The sequence below is a fragment of the Strongylocentrotus purpuratus genome, unplaced genomic scaffold (assembly GCF_000002235.5).
Source record: "Strongylocentrotus purpuratus isolate Spur 01 unplaced genomic scaffold, Spur_5.0 spur5_scaffold_20, whole genome shotgun sequence".
Lineage (NCBI taxonomy): Eukaryota > Metazoa > Echinodermata > Echinoidea > Camarodonta > Strongylocentrotidae > Strongylocentrotus > Strongylocentrotus purpuratus.
The window spans coordinates 18,363,379-18,379,213 of NW_022145606.1; the positions used below are offsets into that span (position 1 = coordinate 18,363,379).

Sequence of the window (15,835 nt, forward strand, 5' to 3'; positions counted from 1 at the left end):
AAGGGAAAGTCCACCCCAGGATTTTTTTTTAGCTGACGATATAGACCTAATAATACCATGAAGAATGATACAAGTCTCATTAAAATCCATGATCACATAACGAAGATATATCGACTTTTTTATCGAAAATCAGCCGCCCCCCAAATGCAAATGCGTTACATGGGCATGAAACGATCGCCAAAAAATAACCGATAGTATCGAAATTGTGACGTATGTTGCGAGCTGCCTTCTTATTTCGCAGACATTCACTTTCGCTCGCGGTACACTGTTATCGCACTGACACGACGAATCATGAATGAAAGTGAAAGCGAAAGTGAATGTCTGCGAAATAAGAAGGCAGCTCGCAACATACGTCACAATTTCGATACTATCGGTTATTTTTTGGCGATCGTTTCATGCCCATGTAACGCATTTGCATTTGGGGGGCGGCTGATTTTCGATAAAAAAAGTCGACATATCTTCGTTATGTGATCATGGATTTTAATGAGACTTGTATCATTCTTCATGGTATTATTAGGTCTATATCGTCAGCTAAAGAAAATCCTGGGGTGGACTATCCCTTTAAATGGGTACCCAGTACGATGCGAATGTCATTGTGGTTGGATTAGCATGTGTACTCATGTAGAAATGCAACTAGCCGTAATGATCCCCAGGGAGTGGAGAATGTGCACTATAATGTACAGAATAGTAATGAACTCGGTGACCAAGTAAGAAAAATACTCTAAGCGCTTTGGTAAATTAATGGTAAAGCGCTTTGTAAAGAAGCAGGTATTATAGTAATAATAATATACATACACTAGCAGGACCCGCGGAAATCCGCGGGATTCTAGAGGAACGGGGGTGTAAATAGATATATAGAGACTGTCTAAATTAAAACCACCAAGAACTTTGCTTGCCATTCAGGCCCTTAAAAAAATATACATGTTGAGCGTCCCCGCCCGATTCCTTTTTGGGGGCCGCCTCCTATTTTTTTTTTTTTGAAATTTTTTTGATTTTTTTTTTTTGATTTTTTTTTTTTTTTTTGAAAGAAAAAAAAACAGCGTCCCCGCCTGCTTCCTTTTTGGGGACCGCCTCCTATTTATTTTTTAAATTTTTAAAAAAAAATTTTAAATTTTTAAAAAAAAATTTGTAATATTTTTTTTTTTTTTTTTTTTTTTTTTTTTTGAAAGAAAAAAAAAAAAACAGCGTCCCCGTCTGCTTCCTTTTTGGGGGCCGCCTCCTATTTTTATTTTTTATTTTTTTTTTATTTTTTTATTTTTTGAAAGAAAAAAAACATGAAAAGCACTGCTAAAATGTATTTCTGTTTTTAAAAAAGAAAAAAAAAAAATTCTCGGCCGCCATCTTGAAAAATGGCCAGAGTGTCAGGGAAAATTTACGGAGCGGCCATTTTGAAAAAAAAAAAAGGGCCTCCTTCCCATTTTTCGAAAAAACAGGACGCTAAACATGTTTTTTTTTTAATTTGGCCTTATATATAAAAAAAAAAAAACGATCCAACTGTACCTGTAGTTATTCTTTAAGCCACTGGAACTGCGTAGAGTTCCGTAGTGTGGCGTACCGACTACGCAGAAATTAGGCTGCATATTAATGGGAAAATAGTCCCTGCGTAGGTTATGCGTAGGCTGGCGTACAGGTTTGCTTATGGTTGCTTACTGTGTAGAAAGCTTTTACTGCTTTGACGATCTGGCGTAGGGTAGCGTACTGTTGCGTAAAAAGGCGTACTTTCTGCGTCAAGTTTCTACGCCGAAAGTACGCGAAAAAAATTAAACATGTTGAATTGTTTTCGTTCATCTTGCGTACCTCTTTCCCTCCCTCAGCATATAGTAACGTAGGCCAGCGTAGTTGGTACGCAACACTACGCAACTCTACGTATTGACCACACGCCAATTAGTGACCCGCAAGTGTCACAAATAAAGTATTAAAAATATGCTCATCTGACCCTAAACGCCTAAACCCCCCAAGCTTTCGGGGGTTTATGGCCCCTTGAAACCCGTGGACCCCACGCCTATATTGTATATACACTCAACTCGCCGCGATCTGATCTCTCCCCCCCCCCCCCCAACTTTGAAGAACGTAACCCCCGAGCTTTTGGGGGTTTATGGCCCCTTGAAACTCGTGGACCCCACGCCTATATTATATATACACTATATACACGCGGGATTCTAGAGGGGGGGGGGCGCAGGCAAAAAATTAAGTTTTTTCATTTCGGGGGCTCCATTTCAAATTTTTGGGAAATTTTCGGGGGCTACTTTTTCAACTTTCGGGGGCTCTTTTTTCTGGGGCTACTTTTTCATTAATTCATAAAAGGATAGACCTACACTTTGTTGAGAATTGTTTAGTAGGCGAAGGTTTCAGGCTTAATACTTAATACTAATTGCCTATTTAAAAAAAAAAAACATTTTTCTAGTTCAATAACTAAGTTTTCATGCATTGCTTTGATGCAAGAACTGTAACATAATTAATAGATCTAGATTGTGATTATTTCTGACCATGAATTTCGATAATCATTTTTCAAAGTAAAATTTTCACAAGAAAATCAGACAGTCGTTTAAAAACGTAGACATTAGTAATACTTTTACTAATTCTAAGCTCAGGTTTCGTAAATCTATTCACGAAACTATATTGAAATCGTGATGCAAACCAACAGATAACAATTTCAAAGTGTCAAATCTCTTCGACTCGAGCTCAGCTCAGCTGATCGAACTCGCACAAACTCCAGCGTAACTCCATGAAGCTCGAACACCGACGCCGCAGGCCTCGGACGGCTGCGGTGCGCGGTGCCGGTGTTACACTGCCCTGTGTCTCCTGTATGTGTGAGAGGACTGAAGGCAGCTTGCGACTGAATTGTCAGTCCAATGGTTTTCTTGTGAAAACTTTCCTTTAGAAAATGATAATCAAAATTTAGTAGCATGGCCGTAATAATCACAAAATAAGCTTTCATTTCATACCTCCATTCATGAAAACTATATAAAAATCGCGGCAATAATGATGGAAATAGGTCCCTAAGTTTGGACGTGGACGGGAAGCTTCGTGTGTATCTCTGTGGCTTGTGCAGCTACTATACAAAGGATATCCTATAGAAAGATGCTTTAAAGCCCCAGTCCCATATAAAGCCGGACCAGCACGGACGAGCACGGACCACTCCGGACCATCCCGGACCATGGTCTGGGGTGATCCGGGATGGTCCGGGATGTTTTGTTCAAAAAAGTGTGATGCTTTTAAAGCTACAGTCCCATATACGTCCCGGACCGTCCCGGACCATCCCGGACCCCATCCGGGGTGATCCGGGATTCGGTCCGTGTTGACACCGTGTTGGCACCGGGGTGGTCCTGGATGGTCCTGGGCGGTCAATAACTCACTCCCGGACTGCCACGGATCAACACGGACCGCCCCGGCGCCACTACGGATGACCCCGGACCCAGCACGGTGGCTACACGGATCACCCCGGATCAAACTATTGTCCCGGACCGTCCCGGACCACCCCGGCAGTTTTTGACCGTCAAAAACATCCGGGGTCGACTCCCGGACCGCCCAGGACCATCCCGGACCATCCCGGACCATCCAGGACCATCCAGGACCACCCCGGTGCCAACACGGTGTCAACACGGACCGAATCCCGGATCACCCCGGATGGGGTCCGGGATGGTCCGGGACGGTCCGGGACGTATATGGGACTGTAGCTTTACTCGGGTAAGCCCGACCCTGTGCGTCGTGCATTTAATACGCAACTTAATGTGAGTGGATGGTCATCGGTCGTGTGTCTACGGATGTCATGTTGAATATCCATGAGGTATCTCTGTCGTCACGCATATCCTGCATTATGCATGTCGCGTCTGTTTTCGCCCTGGACGTCGACACGGAGGAGGACCTCGGGCGGAGTATAGCCAATTCGCTAGAGTAGACTCTCCCGCGGACGACGGCACCGGTCACCGGTACCCCGAGGGGAGGGTTCAGGAGGAGATAGCTGCACCAACTTGGGTCGGCGATCTCATTAAAAAACAATAGAATACAAAGACCGGCGGAGACGTCATGCCCCCCCCCCCCCCCCGCGGAGCCTTAGCGTATTACTATTATAGAATGTTGAATAGTAAACACTCATCTAAAAAGTAAGTCCCCCCTCCCCGACACTTTTTAATATAACTCTAGAATTTTGATCGTCAAATTTGATAATTTAGGAAGTAATGTAAGCAGGATTTGTCTACTAACGTTTTAAGTAACTATTTCTACTCGATTGATAATGATTTTATTATAAAATTACGTTTGTTTGCATGCAGTCAGTGTTTAAAAGAGTATTTAAAAATCGTGTAAATAGGCATATACCACAAGCTGTCTATCTCTGCTGAATTTCGGCTCCGTGTGGTTGACGTAATACTCATCATTAATGTCCCCTTTACTAGAATATATGTAAATTAGTATAAAGACCTTTGTGCACACGGATTCATCATGACACTTTTTTGTATGCACCATCGCAGCTGTGTAAAGTGTGTCATTAATTTTGCTAATGTTGATAAAGGTGCCCCATGAAATAATGCTCTAGGAGATAAAAGTTTCTTCATCATACAATCAATTGCAGTCTGTTTTCTTCGTAGCTGATTTGTCAAACATTTTTTTTAAATTTTAGTAAAGAAGTTTATATCAATAAAGAGTTTTTTATACAAAATATCGCATGTTTTTTTTTTATGTATAATTATATCTTTATGGATGTACATTTTAATGCGTATCAGGACAATTACCCCTGTGCAATAACTCCCCGGAAAACTGCACCCAAAGGACAACGACCCCCGGAAAATTACCCCTGAGGAGAAAAAATGAGAGGGAAAAGGAGAGAAAATAAGAAAGGAAAGAAAAGAGGAGAAAAAAGAAAAATAGGAAGGAGAGGAAAGAAAGAAAAAGGAAAAAAAGGAAAAAAGAGAACGAAAAAGAGAAACAAGAAACAAGAGAAACGGGAATGAAAGAGAGGAGAGAAAGGGTGTAAGAGCCTGAGAGAGGAGGGGTGGGAGTAAAAGAGAGGGGGATGTTGGATGGAGTCGTCTGGTCGAGGGAGCAAGAAAGATACGCATAGATTATGTTGCTGTGTCGGGTCAGCTGTGTCGGTATTCTTATTCTATCCTCGTGTACGTACTATCAATGCAGAAGTTTGAAGTCGATTAGATGTATAAGGGTTTGCTCCCTTAGCCTTAGATTCTAAAGATTACCTGAACCACAAGCAGGGGCGGCGATTTATTTTCATGACCGGGGGAAGAGGGGGGGGGGGGGACGAAATGCGAGGGACGAGGGAGCAGTACGTGGCGTAATGAGCAAAAACTTTTTTATGGGGGGGGGGGGGCAGAACAAAAAATCCGCATCCCCACCACTCTCACATGCTATGCAGGCACTGGGAACGTTTTTCGAAGTGGGGGGGGGGGGGAGCCCCATGAAGCTCGGGGGTTTTAGGCATTTATTTACGGTCAAATGAGCATATTTTGATAACTTATTTGTGACACTGGCATGCAGGTCACTAATTGGAGCGGGATCCAGAGGACGCGCCAAGAAACTCAGGGAAAAACCATGCCATTTCAGGCGCGGATCAAGGATTTTCCATAGGGGGGGGGGGGGGGGGGGGGGGGGGGGGGGGGGGGGGGGGGGGGGGGGGGGGCCGGAAATTAGAAAATTGCGCAGACCGTTTTTCAACTCAACATACCAATACTGACAAGGTCATATTAGAAGCACCATACCCGTATTTTTTTTTTGACATTTTCATCATTTTTTGACATTTTCATCTTGCCCGAAAAAGTAATTTTCTGGTTTCACAATTCGGCTAGTGAGCGAAGCGAGCGAGCAAAAATTTGAGGATAATATGTATTTTGTGAAAGTGTTATTTATCACCAAAACACGAGAAAAGATATAACAAATTCATATTCGGGCAGCTCGCTGTTCCCCCCCCCCCCCCCCCCCCCCCCCCCCCATTACGCGCGAATCGCATAATCTTTAATGTTTCATGAAATTATTAGAGAAAGAAGAGGATTCGTTGTACCATTCTCGACTCCTAATCCTTGTCTGAATTTAGTTCCTCCCCCTCCCCCCCCCCCCCCTCCCGCGCAAAGCGCGGAAGTTTTGACCTTTCATTAGTTGATATTAAAGAAAGAAGACGATTTGTTGCCCATTCTCGACTCTTATTCCTTGTCTGAATTCAGTTTTCCCCCTCCCGCGCGAAGCGCTGAAGCATTGAGCTTTCATAGTTTAATGAAATTATTAGAGAAAGAAGATAATTCGTTGTTCCATTCTCGACCCTCAATCCTTCTCTGAATTCAGATTCCCCCCTAAAGCGCAAAGCGCAGAAGCTTAACGTTTCATTACATTATTAGAGAAAGAAGACGATTCGTTGTACCGTTCTCGATTCTTAATCATTGTCTGAATTCAGTTTCCATACCCCCTCCTGCGCGAAGCGCGGAAGCTTTGACGTTTCATTAAATCATTAGAGAAAGAGTACCGTTCTCGACTCTTAATCCTTGTCTGAATTGAGTTCCCCCCCCCCCCCTCTCCCGCGCGAAGCGCGGAAGCTTTGACGTTTCATTAAATTATTAGAGAAAGAAGACGATTCGTTGTACCGTTCTCGGTTGTTAATCATTGTCTGAATTCAGTTTCCCCCCTTCGCGCGAGGCGCGGAAGCTTTGACGTTTCATTGAATTATTAGAGAAAGAAGATGATTCGTTGTGCCATTCTTGACTCTAAAACCTTGTCTGAATTCAGTTTTCCTCCTCCCGCGCGTAGCGCGTAAGCTTCTGACGCTTCATTAAATTATGAGAGAGAGAAGATGATTCGTTGTCCCATTCTCGATTCTTAATCCTTGTTTGAATTCATTTTCCCCCTTCCGCGTGAGGCGCGGAAGCTTTGACCTTTCATAGTTTAATAAAATTATTAGAGAAAGAAGTCAATTCGTTGTTCCATTCCCGACTTTTAATCCTTCTCTGAATTCAGTTTCCCCCTCCAGCGCAAAGCGCAGAAGCTTACGTTTCATTAAATTATTAGAGAAAGAAGATGATTTGTTGTACCGTTTTAGACTTGTCAAAAATGTTTCTTTGTCTGCTCCTTTTTTCGTCCTATGTCTTCTTACTGCCCCTACCGCCCCTAGCTAGCTATGCATGCTTTAAAGGGAAAGTGAAACAATCATGATTGTGATAGCATACAATTAGGTCAGTAGAAATGAAAGGGGAAAAAAAGATCTATTTATACACCAACCATGAAATAATCGCGACCGGGAGCGTCATATCTTAGTTTTGTGTAATCGGGCGAGGGCCGGGGCGTAGCGACCAAGCGAGATTTTGCAATGTAGAATGCTGAAAATTATGCATTCTAGAAAATCTATTATTCCAATATGTACGTTCTTTCCGCTAAATGTATATTTCTTTCTAGCTATATATCTAAATTTCCGGGGGGACGTGTCCCTCTATCGGGCCCAGGATCGCCGCCGCTGTCCATTATCACTACCAACATGAGTTCAAATATAAGCACAAACGAGTTGGTATGAGCTGAATCCAAATGAACGGCAAAATAAGAGTTGTGAAGCGGCCCTACCGTTAATTTAAAATTTGACTGTTTAGTATATTATAGCTTCTATTTGAAAGACATCCAAAATATTGTGCCCTTTTCAATTTTTTTCAAAAAGCAGGGGCTGTTTGTAACGTTTAACTTTGAATCCGTGGCTCGAGATTTTATGCGGCCGGCCCGGCCCCCTCTATTCAATAACGTTTCCCAAGCCTTCTGGAATGACCCCAAATCTCCCGTTTACAGTTTTGCCCTTATTCGTCGTTACTGTCACTTAGCGCCATTTCCTTGTCTTTCCCCCTTTCTCACCCGACTTTTCTCTTACCCCCCCCCCCCCCCACCCACTCAGTGTTATATAGGGTACGCGCATGTATGTTCCCTCTCTTAGTTTGAAAGCACCCCTTTATCTTCGGTGTGTAAAGTCAGTGCGGGCCGGATTTGTGTGTATTACGGACCGGAATTTGTTGCGTGATAAGTAACCCTTTATCGGAAATTTTGGGAACACAAAATCGGTCCCTCCGACCCCGGAGTGGGAGTGAGGTGGGAGGGGGGGGGGGGGGTATCTTCTTCTTTTTTTTTCTTTCTCTCTCTCTCTCTCTCTCTCTCTTCTTTCTTTTCTCTTCTCTTTTCTTTTCTCCTCTCCTTTCTTTTCTCTTCTCCTTTTTTTCTTCTCTTCTCCTTTCTTTTTTTTTTTTTTTTTTTGCGCCGCCAATAGGCTGGGCCGCGGCCGTTTCGGCCCCCCTGGATCCGCCACTGCATTTCAGCCACATTTGTAAATCACTGGTATCAAATAAGAAGTAAATCACGATTGAAGTTCATTGTGGGGGGGGGGGGCTGCCCCCAAAGCCCCCCCCCCTCCCCCATCAGTACGCAGGTTCGATCGAGGGAGCAATAGTGAATGAGAGGGGTGAAGGTGACGGAATTGACTACCCCCTCACAGGTTTTTGAAGTGTTGTTGTATTAACAAATTACAGTCCTTGTAGTCCTTGTAACTGTAGTATAAAAACAAGCAATATACTTTTTTCACACTTCACTTTCCTCGGTATTCACTTGTACATTTTGAAGGATATTATACAAGGGAGCGTAGCTACCGAGTGAGAAGATTTTTGCATTTTTATTTGTCTTAACGCTGCACTCTTAGGCCCTCCAGAGCCTAAATGTGTGTTGTAGTCTGTAGTCTGGATCGCCACCCCTGACCACAAGGCAGTGGTTACAACTGGCAATAAAAACTAACATTTATCAAAAGAATGAGGTGATTACAATTACTCTTATGTTGTTTTAAGTTATGAGTACTAATTGAGCACAATAACAAAAAACAGAAAGAAAAAAGAAAAGAAAAGAAAACCGTGCCACCGTGACAGCATTGAGGTCGATTGACGATATGGAACTCCCGACATCCTTCGACCAGTCACTGCAGGGTCTAGTGGTTCACACCCGTCCTGGCTTGTCCTCCCTGATGTGAAACTGCCACCATGCAAAGGTATAGGTAAGTACCGGTAGCTCTTGTAAGTTACTAACGGCACTCTCTCTGAAAATGTAAGGGAACGTCAAAGCTTCGGCGCTTCGCGCAGGAGGGGGGGGGAATTAATTCAGATAAGGATTAAGAGACGAGAACGCTACACCGAACGTCTTCTTTCTCTAATACTTTAATGAAACGTCAAGCTTCCGCGGGAGGGGTGTGTGTGTGTGTTATTGGTTTTTACAGACGTGTGTCAATCAGATATGATTATTTACGTCTGGGGACCGACCTTTAAACGTCACCATCCGAAAGACGTGACCCAGTTTCGAGCCTGAGCCTCGGCCTGAATCATTATGCAACTTCCACAGTTAGCTGGATTACAGGCGCACGCCACAAGTACGCCTAGTCGAAACTGAACGGTACAACGAATCGTCTTCTTTCTATAATAATTTAATGGAACATCAAAGCCGTCAAAACTTCCGTGCTTCGCGCGGAAGGGGGGGGGGGGGGGGACTGAATTTAGACAAGGATTAAAAGTCGAGAACAGTACAACGAATCATCTTCTTTCTCTAATAATTTAAGGAAACCTCAAAGCTTCCGCGCTTTGCGCGGGAAGAGGGGGGAGGGGAGGCGGGGGGAACTGAATTTAGATAAGGATTAAAAGAAGAGAATAAATAATCGTATCTTTATGTCGTCGAGGAAAATGACCTTGTGTACATACGCAAGTACTATAGATAGTTCATAGGAAAAAAAATTTAGCCTTCGGCCCCGGGTTTATAGGGTTAAATTCATATAAATTGGTAATCGGTGGCTAGTTTTTTTTTGGTAATCGTTTGCCTCTGCACCCCCACTGAAAAATGTGTAGCGACGCCACTGTCTGCACACATATGATTTTCGGTGTCACGAGCATCGGTCAATTGAGCTGTAGCACCATAGTCCATTATATTCTGTAAGCAAGATACACACGTTCCATTTGATCTAGAGGAATAAGCCATTTTGGAGAGAGCACTTGTACAAATATAATGACCCCAAAATATCCACAGGTTATATGGAGATGTCCCACTTTGTGCAAAACGCGACGTAAAAAATATTTCGAACGCCAATATTTCGTGACTAGAGAGAGAGAGAGAGGGAGAGAGGGAGAGAGAGAGAGAGAGAGTGAGAGAGGGGGAATATGGAACGAGCGAGAGGGAATGAGAGAGGGTAGAACACGAATGAGAGAGGGGCATATGAGAGAGAGAAATCAAGTGGATAATAAGATAATATTTTCTAAAACAAAATGAAATGAATTTAGTTGCAAATGGAAATGGGAATTTATTAAGCGTAGACAGAGAAAGAGAGAGAGGGTGTAGGTGTATGAGTATAGGTGGAGGGAGAGAATAGAGAGAGGTTCAATGAATTCTGGCAGTGACCTAATAATTGAAAAGTAAAATACATGTATTATGCGTCATTCGTTCCATCGCGTGCATGCTACGTTAATCAATCCGTTGGTATAAATTCTCTTTCACTATCGGCAGTCATAGCGAGAAGTAGCTGAATACATGCTAGCTATCATCGGAACTGGAACTTCAGCCTCATAAATACTCCGCTTATATACTCGTAAGTACCGTCATATACAGTAATTATTTACCACATACTATTCGATATATTTACTATTTACTTTCTATGCAATATATTAGCGCTCTTTATGCATTGTGGTAAATTTACAATCACAAATTTGATATAATTACTGTGTTTATACTTTGTGATGAATTTGCGCTCTAATATTCGATAGATTTAATTTCTACATACTATTCAATAGATTCACTGTGTATATACTTTGTGTTAAATTTACACTCCTATTTTTGATACGTTTACTCTTTCAGACTTTGTGGTAAATTTATGCTCTAGTATTCAATATATTTACTGTATATACTACTCAATGGAATTTCTCACTACATACCATTTGCATATATTTACTCTGTGCATACAATGTGATGGAAATACTCTCTACGTAGGCCTACTATTCGATAGATTCACTGTATGCATACCATTCAATGGACATACTGATCTCTAAATACTAATTGATAGTTTTACTTTCTACATACTACATACTACGTTAAAAGATGGGAGTTGTTGCTACCTTGTTTGGCGTTCAACAATAAGGGATAGAGCAACGTCGATCTGACGCTGCTCAGTGGCTGCCGGGCTCACGATCAATTGGGCAAAAAGAATTTCCGTTTCGGTTTAATAACATTTGGAGTGGACTATTAGGCTATTATTATTATTATTATTATACTCAATAGATTTACTCTCTACATACTACTCAATGTATTTACTATATATGTGCATACAATGTGATGGATTTACTCTCTACATATTATTCACAGCAGTTGAATTTCCTATCAACCATCAATTAAACATGATAATTTCATACTGTTAATTCAATTTTAAATTTTGATAGTTTTCGACGGAATGATTTGACAAGGAGGTCCTTCTGTTACGAACCTATACCAACTGTGTATATGTAATGAATTTGAAGAATGATTGATAGGAAACCCACATCTTGTGAAAGTACTTAATAATAGGTAATAATAATTCATATCATTACTCTGTGATTTTTTTGTATATGAAATGTCAGGATATATAAGTACTTAGAACACTCTCGTACTTCAGTGAACTTGGTAGAAATGAGTGGGAGATAACCAGGAAAAACTGTGACAAATCCATCAATAGCGACTTTTGATATGTGTTTATTTAACTTTATTTACAACCACAGGTGCAGGTGTTCCCCTTACTTGTATATGGATAGTGCAGTGCAGTGGGTTAATGTTCTTACCATGTAATTAAAGGTGGCGGCCCCTTTTGCACGGGGCATCAATTAACGTCCTACCCGGGGGGTAAAATAATCATGAATAATAAATATAATCATCAAATGATTAATCGACAATACGGAGGTGAAACGAAATGAGCGTTAGTAGAATTGGCCATTAGACTAATTGGTTATTAGACTAAATGAAAAATAATTTTAAATGGGCAGTAGAAAAGTAGGCGAAATGATCAATAGACAACATGGATAGTAAACGGGCAAACGGCAATTTACAAAGTTAACCAAGCCTTGATGCGTCTATGAGAAATGGGGAGGCTAACGTTACAAAATATTTGTGATCTAATGCAAAGAACAGTTTTTTGTGTAAGCATAGATTGGTTCCTCAATGCCAAGTGCGCAGCTACATGTTTGTCATGGTTGCATAGACAAACATAACAAGCCAACAAAATCGAGAATTTGTGTTATTTATGAGAAAGGAAAGAATTTCGATAGGGACTCCTGGCAACAATAATATGTGGTGAGCGTGTTTGCCTTTCATACTTCTACTCGTGACGTAGTTCCATTCAAATTCATTCTTCCCGTTTCTCTCTCTTTTTGATTTATTTTCTTATTTTATTTTCTCTGTCAAAGTCTTACATTCTACTTTTTATTATTCTTGTCTACACCCTCTCTAGCTTTATCTTCAACTCTCTTGCTCAAAAACATTAGAATACGCCTTTGCAGCTCCTGATTCCTTACTACCCTCTCTTTCTATCTTTTTCCTGCTTTTTGTTCCTCTTCTTTTTTTTCCCATTTTTTTTCTCTCACTCGCTCTAGCTGTCAATATCTCTCTCTCTCTCTCTCTCTCTCTCTCTCTCTCTATTCTCGTTGACTGGAGGAAGTTACGGTATCGTTATTTATATCAGTTTTACACGATGGCAACTATTTCCCCCAAAATCAACTTAAGGCTGATTTCAATACCCTATTGTATTTCCTATAGAAATTCTGTTCGTATATGTTACATACTACGTCATTGCCATACTAGCACGTTTCAATAGGCGACACGCAAGTCGATCAATTGATATACATTCCATAATTGTCTCTTTCTTCAAACGTTTGCCTCTGATTATCTGATTGTCTGCTTTCATTCAAATCAACTTATCACAAGGTTTCGGTTTGCCCTTAAGCACCATTCTGGCTCTCAGCATATTAATATCATGTTCATGACTATGATGTATTTTTACACTAATGGGAAACAAATTTATGTATCATTACATATGGACAATTAAACTTGAAGTGTCGTGGTCGAGTGGATATGTCAGCGGACTGTGGATCACAAGGTCCGCGGTTCAAGTCCCACCGCGGCACTAATGTCCTTTGGCAAGACATTGATCTACATTTGCCACTCTCCACCCAGGTGTTAAACGGGTACCCGGTAGGAAAGCTAATGTAGTTTGATTAGCAATGGCGCTTGTAAAATGGCGACTAGCTTGAATGCTCCCCAGGGAGTGGATAATGTGCATACCTTGTGTGCGGGTGTAAGCATGAATCCGATGACCGGGGTAATAATAATCTGTAAAGCGCATTGAGAGGGCCCTGCGGTCCTGAAATGCGCTATATAAGGACGAACTATTATTATCATTGATTCTTGAACTCCTTCACATTTACTGGTGATGAAAAAAGAAAGACTGTATAACAATGTGTTAAAAGATAAAGTAGCCATCTGTTTATGCAATTGCACCATATGAAAGAAAACTGAAAGCGTTTGGACAATGTTAAGTATTTAGCACATAGGCCTACATGACATATTAGTTGGTGTATTCTGTGAGGTTTTTGTATCAGGCAACTGATAAGACATTATTCTAATCTTGCAGAAAGTTACCAGCCTGCACTTTGCTAAGAATATTGTGCTCTTAGCTCCTCAGTTATATATTGCTATATTTCGAATATGAATAAATTGAATAATACTTTCATTAACGACTATTCCAATTCGAATTTTCCTGCGGTTAGAGAAGGAGACAGTATCATCTTTTACCATAAGTCGATATTGTAAAAATGTTAATTTCGCTTTTCATACTTTCTTTCTATTTTAAAGGTATACCCAGCCTTTCTGAACATGCAGCCTGTTACTATCATGGAGAATAGACCCTCGGTAAGTTTAAACAAAACAGTACAGAATTTCTTCTAGTGAAATATGCAACTTTATTGATCGTGTATTGCGGTATTCCAAATCTAGTATGGACTTTTATAAATCGAATACACTAGTGGCGGAGTTACAAATTGAACAGAAAGTAATTTTCTTGTTTTTCATACATTAATATTAGCCGATAAATCAATCAGACATTGGGGTCCAGACGTATGGAATTCTTTACCTAACAATATTCAAAATATAAAATCACCAAACTCCTTTAAAAGAGCACTCTGTTGTTTTATTAGTTCACAGATGTAAGATAATACTTACATATTTATAAATCTACATATCACTTCTTATTATATCGAACATATATTTAATTATTTAATGATCTATAAGACAATTTTACTAGACTTAACAATATTACTCTTTTTTATTTTTGTATTCTTGTTCTTTATAAATAGTGTAAATAGTTCACAACCCTTTAAGAGTTTTATTTGTCATACATTATATATTTGAAAGGTGTTGTAATGAGTCAAGCTCTATGCTTATGTTTCATCACCTTTGTGTGTTCATTCTTTAAATTTTATAATAACTTGTCTTTGATAAAACATTGTTATATTCCTTTCATGTGAAGTCAATTCAAATGGATTGTAAAATTGAAAACAATTCGTTATGTTATATTCTTTTTCATGTGATGTTAACTCCAATGAATTGTGAAATTATGAACATGCATGCATAAATAAATAAATATAGACATACGCAAGGAGAAACTTGAATTCCACCATAAATCTACAATACATGTTCCCATTTCTTTTACAACTCGGGAAATGATAATTGATTCATGAGAATGATACATCCGAACATTGTAATGACGTAAGAAAAGGCCCTCTCGTACGGTAAGTCCCGGGTTCGAACCTTGCGTGCTGCTTACATCCTTGAACAGAGTGTGTTGCCTTGAACATTTGTCTCTCTCGACCCAGATGTATGAAACTGAACCTAGCAATGCCGGGGTTATAATAATTATAGGACCCGGATGCGGGATGAGCAGCAAAATACTGATGCGATGTACTCTGGGTAAATAGGCCCAAATCCTTAGTTAATAGGGACTTTTAGATTTGCACGACGGAGAACGTGGACTGCCCTTTTAATGCAATGTGACGTCCTTTTAAGGCACTGGCAGTGACGTCACATTGCCTTAAAAGGGCAGTCCACGTTCTCCGTCGTGCAAATCTAAATGTCCCTAATGCCTATAATATCTCAGGAACCTATCAGTAATTATCAGAAAGTATGCTGGTGTACTTCATACTTCTTTATTTAACTCATTGCCTACTGGAACCAGTATTAAGCCTATGGCAGTGAAATAATTGACTACTCAGCGGGTTAATGGGGCCCAATCGGAATGAATGAATTATGATAATTTTGATGAAAACCATCTCGTTGCAAAATAAACGTCATAGAAGAGAAAGGGGAAAAGGGAGACAGAGAGATCGAGAAAGAGAGAGAAAGAGACAGGCAGACAAAGAGAGACAGGGAGACAGAGAGAGAGAGAGAGAGAGAGAGCCAGAGAGAGAGAGAGAGAGAGAGGTGAAGAGAGAGGGGGGGTGAGATTATAGAACTGTCGCATTCGATGCATTTACAACCCAAGGAAGTGTTCTTTTTTCAACTGCAGACAATAATAAAAAGGGGTATAAAGTAACACCTGGCTAAACACACGATATTTGTTCTCTCTACACTTATTTCTTTGTAATTTTTTTATTAGCGGGCTGGCTATTCTGAAAACTACAGTGCAGGTGCCGCCACCTGTACAGCGGTGTTTATGATTGTATACGCCATAGGTTCGGCAGTGTGTGGAGCCATTATCTTCGTCCCACATTTTGGAGTACATTCTTCACCCCTCCAGGACTTCGTCTACCCGATTATCGCTTTCGCTCAA

The 15,835-nt window shown here is 40.8% G+C and overlaps 1 long non-coding RNA gene across 1 annotated transcript; it reads left to right on the forward strand.

Annotated features, from left to right (window-relative positions):
- The first annotated feature begins 10,454 nt into the window (after positions 1-10,454).
- Positions 10,455-15,835, forward strand: LOC105446257. The gene is made up of 3 exons (XR_004065402.1): positions 10,455-10,579; positions 13,864-13,920; positions 15,662-15,835. It is a non-coding gene; the product is annotated as an uncharacterized LOC105446257 (long non-coding RNA).